This window comes from Melanerpes formicivorus, unplaced genomic scaffold (genome assembly GCF_026170545.1).
Source record: "Melanerpes formicivorus ecotype bairdi unplaced genomic scaffold, bMelFor1.0.p_v2 SCAF_3, whole genome shotgun sequence".
Classification (NCBI taxonomy): Eukaryota; Metazoa; Chordata; class Aves; order Piciformes; family Picidae; genus Melanerpes; species Melanerpes formicivorus.
In genome coordinates this window covers 21202093-21214417 of record NW_027142355.1, presented here as the reverse complement: position 1 = coordinate 21214417, position 12325 = coordinate 21202093, and the positions used below count along the sequence as shown (strand labels likewise).

General features: G+C 37.7%; 1 protein-coding gene across 13 annotated transcripts in view; it reads left to right on the top strand.

Annotated features, from left to right (window-relative positions):
• CELF2 (CUGBP Elav-like family member 2) overlaps window positions 1–12325 on the top strand; it is a 496995-nt gene that overhangs the window by 275826 nt on the left and 208844 nt on the right. The window contains exon 1 of one of the 13 annotated variants that reach the window (XM_068168651.1): window positions 7328–7417. The exons of the other annotated variants lie outside the window; for them this stretch is intronic. The gene's annotated coding sequence lies outside the window, so the exon portion shown is untranslated. Of the gene's footprint in view, window positions 1–7327; window positions 7418–12325 lie in introns of those variants that run through there. 13 annotated transcript variants of the gene reach the window in all.

Genomic DNA, 12325 nt, shown 5'->3' with positions numbered 1-12325 from the left:
AGCTTCCTTCTCCAGCCTTCCCTGAAATGCAGTAGGGATGGGTTTTTTGTTTTGTTTTACTTAAATTCCGCCTCTTTCCTGTTAATACCACTATTTGCAATTACAATTCTCTAATTTTTCACCCCCACATGAGCTTAAATTTCATTGCAATAAAATAACATTTAGGCATTTTGGCAATATATAAAATATGTGAAAATTCAGAAATTTAAACATTGTCTGTTGAAACCTGGGTTCACCTGTCGGTACTCAGACAATGGTGTAGTGATCTTTTCCCAGCAATTCCTACTGTATAATGTAAAACTATCAGACTTAGCAAGGAGACGCTAAAAATGCTTTTGCGGTTTTAGTTTTAGGTTCAGACTGCAGTGTGAATGTAAAACTTCCTGTATCAGTCTCATCATTTAAAACTTTTCTTTTTGTAAATGTGATAATGTGTTTCCATTACAGTATTCATTTCTCTGTAAGATTATAGGCTTAAAAAAAACAGCTATTGGGAGACCCAAGGAAAAAAATTAGTTTGATATGTGCTAAGTGTGTATTTCACATGTATAAGTACATTAATGAAGAAATGTAGTGTTTTCCTTTTTTGAAATAAACTGACAAGTGTCTTGGTCCCAAAATTGGAAAATTTTGTAGACTTCAGTACTCTGTACCCAAGTTGTGCTTTAAAAAGCCTAAGGTAGGACTTTTTAACATTTAATTTACTAATTAAGCTGGGTTTTTTAATAAAATTAATAATTTCCAATAGATTCCTAATCCCAATTATCCCATGTTTATAAGGTTTTGTAAATCTTTTCCTTTTGCTATAGTTTGTCTTCTGTATGCAGTTTGGCAATTACGGTGAAGAATTACTAATATAATTCTGTACAAACTCCACTAATATCTCTACCCTTCATAAAACAATGCAGAGAGCTTAAAAATATCATCTATAAGTTTTAAAGGCTCCATATTTTTGTCAGTTTTCATGCAGTAGGTAACCAACACTCATCCTCTTCTCAGGCCCTTTTTGAAACATCTGATTCTGCTACCATGGTTCCACTGTTTACCATGAGCAGGTACTCAAGAATCTCATTTTATACTACAGTTGGTTTTAGGAATTTTTTTTTTGCCTTCCACCCCTCATGCAAGCTCCTGCCTTCCATCTGAATTTTAACTCCAAGTAATTTATTTATGTATTTTTTTTAAACTTATTTCCATCATTTCATCTGTATCAAAACTCAACCTTTTCAGCTTTTCCAAATGTCTTTTCCCAGCTGTGTTCTGCAGTGAGTTCAGCCCCACTCTTCTGTATTAGTTAACCTTTTGCCCTATAAATATTGGTTGATGGAAATTTTTCTTGCTTGGCTTAAGTTTATGATAGTCAGTGAGTCAAGGCTGATAACAAAACCCTGCAGCCAGTGTGCGGAGGAAAGCCACAGCTGTACTCCTTAGTGCTCCTGTCTTTACCTGCCCCTATTGCATACCATTACACTTGATTTATCCAATGTAACGTGATCCTTATAGAAAGCCAAGCTTGCTTTTCAAAAAACTTTCCATTTTCATGCCTTTCTTATCTCTCTTCCAGCTACATTTTCCAGAGTTCAATAAATGGCTCTGCTGCAAAACTTGCAGAGTAAAAGGAGCCAGGACTAAATTGGAGCAATTTGGATGGGATGAATGTGTATCTATTTATTTTATTTTATTTTTATCCTCCTACCTTTCAGCCCCATGTTTTCTGATTTCTTTTAAGTGTTATTAACCACCCCTGGCTATCTCAGTACTGGAGAAAGTCAGCAGTGCGATGCACAACTGTCCAGCACATCCCATTGCCTCCATGTTTTCTAGATCCTTGTACAACTGCCTTGGAAGCCAAACTGCAGCCGTCTCCAGTTGGCTTCTGGAGGTATTCAGAGGCAATTTTCCATTTTCATGAAGCTGAGTACTTAAAAGCTGGACAAAGTAGTCTGAGAATAATAGGTACAGTTCCTCCACAGTAAGGCCCGCTAGGACACTTTCCTTTTCAGACTTTGACACAAAAAAGCTCTTAGCACTAATCTTTATGTTGGATCAAGCTTACAGTGAGTTAGAAACAAACATTTTCTTTGCTTATCTCCATGTAAATTAATAGTCAAAAGTCTTAGAATAAGATAAAACAAGTTACGATTGAAAAGTGCAAGACTGCATGAAATAACCTAAAAACCTAATCACCTACATAATTCTTTGTTTTGAGAATCATAAACCTCTGGGATACTCATTTCAAGTTTTAATTTATTTTCTTTTAGTAGCCAGATGGACTGAAAATTTAGTTTGTCCAGTTCTGGGTTGTTTGGAGTTTTTTGTTTGTTGTGGTTTATGTTTTGTTTTGTTTGTGGTGTTGGGGTTTTTGTTTGTTTGTTTGGGTTTTTTTGGGTGGTTGTTGTGTGGTGGTTTTTATTTTAAGTGAAACTGAGGATCCTATAATCTAACTTGAGTTCTTTCAGTTTTGATTTCAATTTGTACTAGGTTTTTTGGATGTATCAAAAACATGACTTATAGTCGGAATATGAGTGTCCTTGTCAGCATTTTAGTAAGCAGAGGTAAAACCTGAACATGAGAACATAACTTACATATTCATAATTGCATAAATTGTCCCCAAAGGTCTTTTATTATACACTGTCCATTTGCATGCTTAGTTAATAGTTTAGTGGCCATCATGAAGATATTAGCTAGTCCTTTACTGATAGATTTTATTTTACGTTATTTAATTTTTCATAAGCCTCCACACTCTTTCAGATGAACGTTAGTGTAATTTCTTCCAGCATGGGAAAGAGATGGGTTCAGTGCCTAAAAGAAGGGATAGTAACATTGTATATCCATTTAAAAAGAAGAAATCCTTGAAATATTCCATTCATCTATACACATAAACTGAGATTCAAAGAGTCCTCAAAATACTGGTGCAACTTTCTTCAACATCTGTAAGTCTATGAGCACCTGTCTTTAAAATAACCAAAAAAACCAAGAACAACAACCAGGCAAAAAAGAGAAAGTTAATCAGTATGGACAGAGCTTGGGAAGTATAGAGGCTGTACTGAGTGTGAGGCATTTTTTCAATAGTATGGAGAAAGGAGATGAACCAGATGAATCATGTGAAATCTAATGTAAACTTTCATGAAAATGGATGTGTTTTCAATTAACAGCTCTTAAGATTTTTGGGGAAAAGACATATAATGAAGTAAAAAATTCCTCACATCTCTGTGATCAGTGATAGTAAAGTCACACATCTGAAGATGAGGAAAACCAGGTGTGTACCACTGTTGCTTTGAGCCATTTTTTTATGAGATCTTTGTCACCAATGATTGTGGTACAGGAATGTTTCAGCCTCTTGGCTCCAATCAGCTCTGTACTGCCCTGAGCACAGTAGTAAAATGCTCTTGAAGTACTTAGTCAAAGTACTAAGTTTAGCAAAGCTGAATGTGCCGTCAGCTGGGATAGTTGCAATGGTAAATCGGGTCAACACCTGAGAAGAGGTGACAGAGGGAAAACAAAATGTCAGGGGGATTGGACTACATGATCTTCAGAGGCCACTTCCAACACTTACTATTTTGTGCTTCTGTGAACGAAACAACACTGGATTACTAGTGAATGCAAAGCCTGAAATTTGGTTTCCCCTTTTTTGCTAGGGCATTGCTTAGCAAAATTGCCACTATGTGCCTGCAGAGGTTATGAGCCTCAACCACGTGGCAGGACTTGAAAACAGCCAAGCTGCACGGAGCATGGTATCATCTCTACAGTGGATAATAATGCCCCAGCTCTGGAGGCAAAAAGAAAATCAATCCAAGAGGCAGCACCTAACTACTGAGAAACACAGGGCCTCTGCAAAACCTCTGTATGGGTCAAATGCAAATGCACTTGTAGGAAACAAGGTGGGTCAAAAGCAGAGCAAGGGCTGTGGAAGAGCCCTGTGACAGTTTCAACCTCTGGAAGCTCTGAAATTCAGATTTGCTGCCCTGTTATGGTTCCTCCTCCCCTCTGCATTCTCTTGCCAAAAGGAACTGTAATTTTTTTTGATTGCTTTGAGTTGCAGCCAGGTAATTACCTTCAGGAAATTTTCATTTTGCTAAATGTTAATCTATAGAGAGTGACTGAGGAAGAGAGGAAAAAAACCCACAAATTTAAAACCACAAATTTAATAGCATGATAAACACCCATCTCAATTTAGAAGTCTTATGAAGGAAGCTCTATGTGTGATCCTCAGGAAAACACTCAATTTCTATTAAGTGCTTATCCACCAAAGGCAAAGTATCCTCGTAAGATTTACACAATGTCCGCATATGGGACGCACCACATTGAATCCTGTTCTTGACCTACCCAAAATTAGCTTTGAGCAGCATTGACCTACTGTAATAGTGCTGAGCATCAGATTGTTTCTTGTGACTTTTCAAGAATCAAAAAATAACATCTCTGCTGAAAGCGCTCTTTCTCCAAGCTGACTTTCAGATTTATTTTTATGTTGTCACTTCATCTATTAGTTTATTTTCTGCATTCCATTAAAAATGGCATTTACAGGTCAAGGAGCATTAAAATGATTTCATTTGCAAAACAAAAAAAACACCAACTCAAAACCATCAAAAATCTTGTCTGCCTTTGTTGATTGTGCACTTTGGTAAAGATTTACATTTTTCACATCTGTTGACTTCCCATTATAGTTTTTGCCTTGCATGTAAAATTGATACGAGTTAAACATTCTGCCAATGGCTGGAGTAGGGAAGCATAGTAATAGCTCTTTTCTTTGGGGGAAAAAAAAATGCTAAAACAACTTCTATGATGTTACAATTAGTGGAGAGTTTGACATTATCACGTTAAGTGCAACGCTAATGCACTACAATTAAAACATTGTATAGTGACCTTTCTTTGGTTCAGCCGTTAAAAATTCATTAATATTCTTTCTTGCAAATTGGACCTGATGCAATTATTAATCAATAACTTGTTTGTGATTTCTGTATGAATATCTGTGTTTATTTTCTGGAAAATTACTGTGTCTTTTGCAAAGTGAAAGCCATCGATATCTTGGATGCACTTCTATGGCCTTTATTTTATTTAGAGAAATAGTAGCCAAAACCAGCAAAGTGCAGTTTCTCTTCTTCTAGCTTGCATTCATGTACTTGTGCTGTCCAGCTTTATCCAGGGTTGTGTGATTCCATGTATACATTTGTAAAATTAGTATATTATCCATTTTGTGCACTACATGAATGCAAAGCAGTTGTTGCTGGGAGATGAGAACACCAGCAGAGCAAAGGCTATGTTGGAGGTGGGGAGAGGGCTAAATAGAGGAGTTTGTGATTAGGTTGTTTGGGTTTTGTATTTTTTTGGTATCTTTTTAAAAACTAGCTGTTTTGAAGTAGGTGGGGCATGAGATGGCAAATGTTATCTTCTATGTAATAGATGCTGCTTCCTGTATCCCCTTTCTCCATCCTGCATGCATTGAGGTTTTAAAGCTTCAAAAGTTAGCTCAGAGTTGAACAAAAAGACTGCTACAACAGCAATGGGCATGTCGAAGCACACTTGAAGATAACAGCTGTCAGGACACAGGAGATGAAAATGCAACCAAGTATACAGGCTAAAGGAAAACTTGGCCTTGGGCATTTTGCTTTCACTTCAGTGGTTGTAACCCTTTACACACCAGAAACAATTTTTAAGTTGGAGAAGCAGAAAGGAGGACAAAATCTTTGAGTTATTTCTGAAAACTTAAAATTTAAAAAGTGACTAGTAATTAGCTGCTGGGCCACCTATGTAAGCTTACAGGCAGTGCTGCTTTCAGACAGCTTGTCTTTATCTTATTGTGAGCCACGTGTTTCCTCATACAGGAAACACCACTGACCCAATTTTAATCAGTTGCAATTTTGGTTTTACATCTAAATTAGAAGAGCTTAGATTGAGCAGGAAGTGAAAAAAAAAAAAAATCTGATCAGAAGTATTCTATAAAGCAATAACTCTCTTGCTTTAGTTTCATCCAGCATCTGCCCTCTGATAGTCTTCATTTTACCCAAATATTACTAGTGCTGTAAATCATGCATTTTTACATCAGCCTCCCCATTGCAAAGTTAAATAAACAGTTCATGAACCATATTTTGGGAAGTCTCCCCAAAGACTTCACTCCGTAAAATGTGTAAGTACAAGTATGATTCAAGAGATTGGCAAGAAAGAATGGAAACTTTCAGTTCTGTTGTGGTCTCAAATAAGGTGGATTTGAGAGCAACCAAAAATATTCTTTCCTGATGACCATTTGGGGGCCTATGTGAATTGAGTTGGTGGTATCAGTTACTGCAAGTAAGCAGACACATATTTGGCACATGTCTCAGCAGAGACCAATATACCTCCCAGCCAAGCTGAGGTAGAATAGCAGGGCAGTGCTTGATTTGTGGCTAAAATCTGATCTGTGACCCAACAAAGCCTTTCTCCTCTGAGCCTGTTGCTCCTGTGTTTTTCACCTGTATTAAATCCTGTTAAAACAAAACCAGCTATAAGCAGGATTCTGCTAGCATCTGTTCCCATGGTTTGTTGCCTGAAACAAAGCCTAATTATTGCATCCCCCATCCTCAATATTTTCTTTCTTACTTATCCAATTGTCTACAGCCTTGATATGTAGAGCATAAATGCCAAGGCTGAAATGTGAATTAGATTAGAAGATGGCTCTTGACTGACCTATATAACAGTTCATTCATGAGATAATGTGACCCGGAGTCATGGAGATAGAAGTCAGTTGATTGAACTGGGTTGGCTGTGTACACTGCAAACTCTCCAGTGATTGAGGAATCATCTAAAATTAGATATACAGTGTATCTTATTGAGAGCCTTTCAGATCCAGCTCTGTTTCAGTAATATTTTTTTATGAGATGGGAGTATAATTTGTCACATTGTAATCCTTTAATGCTCAACTTTATTAGCATGAAGTACTTAATTGCTCATTTTATTTGATACCTAAGTGATTTGTATTTAAGGTCTGCTCTCACTACAGCGCTTAGGTAGCCAGCCTCCCATGAAGTGGTGAGAGCCTGCACAGTTATTTACCACTTCCTTTGGTGAGCTACAAAATGGTGCTTTTGGAGGACGAACCTAGTTGTGTGTGTAAATCCCAACTGACTATTACTGCACCACAAGCCAATATGTGTATTTATATTAAGGTTTATTGTGCGTTCATAGTGAACTGCAGGATATTTTTCCTAGCTTTTGCCTACTGTAGACTTATGAACTTGCAGCTTTCAGCTGCATGGAAAAAAAGAGTTAACCAGAGCGAATGGTTTAAGCGTAACAATTAAGCGACACTTTTTATATTGCTAAGCCACAAAGGAAGCTCAGACTAAGGTTGCAAGTCAGAAAGAAACCTTCAGGAGCATGCTCATGAAGTGAGGCGGTTCAAGAGAGGCTGCAGCTGTCACTTCCAGATCTAAGGGGCTGCGAGGTATTTCAACAATTCTCTTATCCTATCTTGTCTTCAAGATTCATTAACAGAATAATGTGAAATTACCTTGTGTCCTTTAGGGCATGAGTTCCTCCTTGTTTTATTTTTTCCTCCTCTGTAAGCATAGTAGAAGTCTGCACCCTGTCATACTGAGTCCTTGGTTCCTCTCAGATGAAGCTGCTTCTGCTCTCTGATACGTCATGAGAAGGAAAGGGGGACATTTTGTAAAGGGAGTGTATGTGCTCTTCAAGACATGTTTGGGTCACATTATGGGTTTTAAGGTTTGTTGGCTTTTTTTTCTATTCATAGGTGAATCTGGTGGGCTTTATGTGTGCATTTATAAGGCAGGTTGTGTGCTCTTTCACTTTCTTCGGTGTGCTTGTTTGTTGTTTAGCTCTGTGCTGGCACAAATATGATCCTCTTTAGGGGAGGGTAAAGATTAATCAAAAAGCACAGAAGTTTGCTGTCAATCTGTCCTGCAGCAGAATTCATGAAAGTCTTTTGCAAGTTTTAGTTTGTTTTGGAGGTTTTTCCTGTTGTAAGGAAGTGACTACACAGACAACAGTAAAAAGGTATTTAATTTCATTTTTCACTTTGTACATTTTACAGTGCTTTCATATGATAAAGTGAAGAAATTGCTGGGTGGGCTGACAGAACAACAACTTATTTTAGGGGGAGTTTTTTAGTTTAGGTAGCCCACTCTGGCTGGAAGCTGAGGCCGAAATTGCCCAGGGCCCAATTAGTGCCTGTTCCTGGTTCTGTTTGTTCTTGATTCGTTGCAGAGTCAGAGGTTTAATTAAGCAGAAATAGGGATGTAGAGTTAATGTTCATTATAACTAAAATCGAAACAGCTGTTTACCTTGCTGAAGCCTTGTGTGTTAACATCCATAAATCTCACCCTGAGGAGAGCTCAGAGGAACCATCCCCTGTAAAACATGCCTTTCTGGATATCCTGTTATATCATTTTGCATATTCGTTTTTTGTAATGTTTCCTAATCATATTCATTAACACATTAGAGTATAATTCTTATAGTCTACAGGAATTACTTCAATTAAAACTATCAACATGCTATTGTTATTACAACACATACACATACAATAGTATGTGTTACTACTCAAAAACTACTGTAGCAAACCCCAATGTTTGAAATTAGCACAAAGTTGCTCCATTTTTGTTATTCCACTTAACCAGTGGGTGAGGTCTCACTGTAAACTTCCTGAGTAATCTGTGTCTCTGCTGGCATTTCTACAGTGAGAAAAGATGAGAGGGGCTATGACTGTCCCACAAGCTGAAGCTAGAAAGACTATTGTGATTAGTCTTTGCATGACCTAAATGAGTGTAACCAATGTACAGGAACATATGAAAAGAGTAAATGCTACAAAGGAGCACAGGACAGTAACGTACACAAATTGGCCATATTCATACTAAAAATTAGAATTTTTTTTCCCCATGATCCAAGCTGTGATTATTTTTTTTTTTTATTTTTTTTTTAACTGGCTGTCTTGGAGGAATGAAGGCAAAAGCATAAGTAGCTTTAGTATGGACAGTGATTACACTCAGAGTCTTTGTACAGGTGAGATGGAATGTGTAGTCTGTAAAGGCAAAGTTTTATTGTTAGCATCATTAAAATCTTAATATTAATTCTTTGATAAGGTCATTAGCCCAGATCTACATGTTAAGGGAAAACAAAGAACACACCTGCAAGGGGGAAAAGGTTTCAGCTATACCTTTTAAATTTCTATACACATGCTTCTGAGTATCTATCCTTTCCTGAGGTATTTTGTTCACCCCATAGTCCTTAGGTTGTGAGGCTGTTTTCTTTAATTTTCAGAACTGAGGGGCAGTTATAGAAAGTTGTAAGGTACCAAAGGCGTTCCTGGGAGGGGTATGTTGGTAGTGGAAGGTTTCTTAGTCTTTGACATGAGGAGCATGATGATGATGATGTTTTCTTCCTCTTTGCTCTGGGCTCTGCTTCTGGCTATTTTTATGTTTTCTGAGATACTTTTATACCTTGCTCTTTCTTCATTGGATTGCAATGCCACATTGCCCTAGAATCAATATGTTTCCAGTGTCTCAGATACGTCTGATACACTTACTTTCTTATCCAAAACCACAGGTCTGCATTTCTTTAGCCAGCTATAGGTGACTTTGTAGAGCCCTGGGGTCTTGAGTGTCACTCTGTGCCCCATGTGATATCAGCTTGTGCTTCTGCTTCTCTGCACTGCAGCATGTATTGCCTCTGAGGCCTCTGCTATGACACTATGTATGTGTTCATCTACACTGTCATTATCCTGGTGTCATAAATATTTCAACCAACTCAGTAGTTACTTGTTGCGACTGTCTATGTAAAAGTTACACTTAAACCATATCTTTATGTGAAGATAAGCAAAAGTAAAGTAAATTAGGCAGCAGCCACCTGGTCATTAGGAAAAATGCTGCTAAAGCAGCTAAAATAAAGATCTAGACTGGGCAGCTCAAGTACAGGCAAGTCTGATATGCTTGGGTTCTGAGGCTGTGCGGACTTCGCACAAAGTTTGTGGGCCACTGCTGGCACCAGCAACTGGGCTGGGCTACAGGGCTTGAGTGAGGTCGTTCTTTGGGTTGACCCATTTTGGCTGAGGAACAAATTCAGTGACATGGTCTTAGGTCCCTAGCAACACCTTAAACTTGAAATAGAAAGGGAATACTTTACAGAGCAGGTGTGTATTGGCATACTATTAGAGAAGTTGAAGAGAAAACAAGAAACTTGATCTAACTGAGGTAGGTAATTACTGTCACTATTCTAAGCCATACATATTCTGCTCATGACACTGCTGTGAAAAAGCTGTTACTCTCTTTATAGGTAGACAGTATTTACCTGCAGTTGTCCTAGGATGCCTCTGTAGTCAGTGGAAAAACATTGCTGCCTCCATTTCAGTCCACCTGAAGTATGAATTGCCCTCTAAAATGATTATATCTCTTCATGGACTAAACAGGAAATCCTGCACACATAGATTTAATAAATCTGAGCCAAAGAGATTAGAGATTTGTCTGCAGCAGATGAGTTTCAGAGTCTGTACTTTCACAGCTGTTACTAGTAACTAGCTTAGCTTAAATTTATTTCATATATGCTTTATACAGGCGACTTGTGTAGTTTAGATTGTACTGTTGTTATGACTCAAACAAGACATATCCACAGGAAGTCTATGGCTGAGCACAGAATTCAATTCTCGTATTTCAGATGAGAAGATAATGCCCTAATGAGTTCTTGTCCATGTAATGTGGTCAGCAGCACTACTGAATTCTTTTCAGTTTGACTCCACTTCAAACTGTTAAACCATCTGCTGCTGGCAGACGAAAAGATGACAATATAATAAATTACTAGAAAAAGTTAAGATGCGTAACATCTGCTCTCCACCGAGCTTGAGCGTCTTCCTTGTATTGATGTTCTGTCATCTCTTGACAGAGCAAGAGAAGATGCCTGTTCTGAAGTTTGTGGAAATTCAAATAATTTGCAGCTGGACCTACATTCCAGGGATCCATCCTCTTGTGAATTTTAGGCCTAAATAGGGAATAACAATAGATGAGAAGACAAAGACAGCAGAACAAATAGTTTCTTAAAATACCTTCAGAAGTTCCTGGCCTAGGTAAGGGCCTGCATCTGCTCTTTCTTCATTATGATTGATGAAGAAAAACTTACTGATGGCTAGAAGAATTTTACCTCTTCAGAGCCACATGACTATGTCCTGGAATTGTTATGCGTAATGTTTTAATCAAATAACAGTTTGCTTAGTAGTATGGACCACATCAGTTACTGCAAACAGAATGCAAACTATTCTGGATAAGATTATAAAGCTCTGAAAGTTTTGGTAGGCAGACACTGTTGAGAAAATATACACATAATATTTACTTAGAACGTTCCTGCAGCCTCCTTTGGTGTTATTAGTCTGTCATGAAAATCTACAAACACATACTTACCAAAAACTCACTGCAAAACATTAGGTGGTTAGCAAAGTCAAATATAGAGAGGTGGATGGCATAGCAGGGCATGGTTAATGGTTGAGCTGTGACTTAACTTAGATCCAAGTGCAAGCATAATTGCATGAGAAAAGCCCTGCACCAAACATAGGAGATGTATTTTGCTTGAAATGCAAAGACAAACCTGGATCCTATCCTACTGTTTGTCTCCTGAAGTAGAACGGTAGGAGACAGAAGTTCAGAGCTGACTCCAGGTTAAGAGGTGTAAAGCAGCTTAGTAGTTATCACAATGGTGTGCTCTTTATTATGATACAGATTTGCACAAAATTGTGATTTGAGGTAAAAGACATCTGGAATGCAAGGAAGCCTCCAAAGCTTGAGGGGGTTGGTATGGCACTGATTTGGGATATTTTCCTTACATTAACTAAACAATATGTTGATTTCTAGCTTCTTATTTTAAGTTTAGTCTCCTCTTAAGAACTGATTTCTCTAAGCATAATAATTAATTTCTTCTACCTTCTTAATTTCTCTCACATGTATGGCCCTCACAGTGTATGATACTGCAAACAGGTGAGGGAGGAGGACTCAGTGCAGATCTCTTCATAGTAGGTCTCACGTGATCTTAAGCCAGCTCAGGGAAATAGCGTTGGATCTGAACTCACCTTAAGCAGAAGAACTATCCTTATAAATAAACATGAAATAATATTGTTATGATCAATTAAAGAATACAGACATAATAATAATGTAAATACCTAAATACTCTAGCAGCCATCACTACATAATAAACCAAATGGATTCAATCCTGGAGAGTATTTTCCAGGCTGTATTACTATGAGTGTGTTTCACCACAGATGTCTCATCCATCCACCCATAAAAAAATAAAAATAAATAAAATATCTATGCAGGTCTAGAATTAGAAAATGTTTCCCCATTTTACCTTGTAAAAGTAG